The sequence below is a fragment of the Etheostoma spectabile genome, chromosome 22 (assembly GCF_008692095.1).
Source record: "Etheostoma spectabile isolate EspeVRDwgs_2016 chromosome 22, UIUC_Espe_1.0, whole genome shotgun sequence".
NCBI classification, from domain to species: domain Eukaryota; kingdom Metazoa; phylum Chordata; class Actinopteri; order Perciformes; family Percidae; genus Etheostoma; species Etheostoma spectabile.
Window position 1 is genome coordinate 14,589,920 of NC_045754.1, and position 535 is coordinate 14,590,454.

Here is a 535-nt window from a genome sequence, read left to right on the forward strand (position 1 = left end):
AAAAGAAAAAGAAAAAGAAAAAAAAAATTCACATTCTGTGTCTCATACCACATACTTTGTCAGTACACTGCTAATGTGCACTGACCACTTACTGCCGTAGTGCCTACTTTTGATTGTTAGTATTGTCCCAAAAGGAACACATATGTAAAACACTTACTGGAAACGAGGAGTAGTTGGCTTTTTTTGTCGATCAAAAAAACAGACGGATTCAGCAACTCTATTCTCTCTTAAAATGTTTCGGTGAACTATATTTAGTTAAATACGAGATCGTATTCTGAATTAGCCACCATTATGCTTGGTTGTGAAATCTGGAAGCCAGACCTACGTTTCTCTTGAAATATTGTTTTCTATGTCTTATGGTGTGATCAGCCACTGAGATTCGTGTGACTTTGTAGTTACTATCTTTTTGCTTAAGTCATGTTTTTGTGTTCCTCCAGCTACCATTAACTCTTCATCAGGAGTTAAAGGTGCTTCAAGCAATGTCACACATGTTTTAGGCTAGAACATTTGTTGTCACATACAGCAAACATCTCCT

The 535-nt window shown here is 36.4% G+C and overlaps 1 protein-coding gene across 3 annotated transcripts in view; it reads left to right on the forward strand.

The window, feature by feature from the left end:
* The window catches only part of sema5a (sema domain, seven thrombospondin repeats (type 1 and type 1-like), transmembrane domain (TM) and short cytoplasmic domain, (semaphorin) 5A), a 113,742-nt gene that overhangs the window by 77,881 nt on the left and 35,326 nt on the right, over positions 1-535 (forward strand). The window lies entirely within an intron of this gene.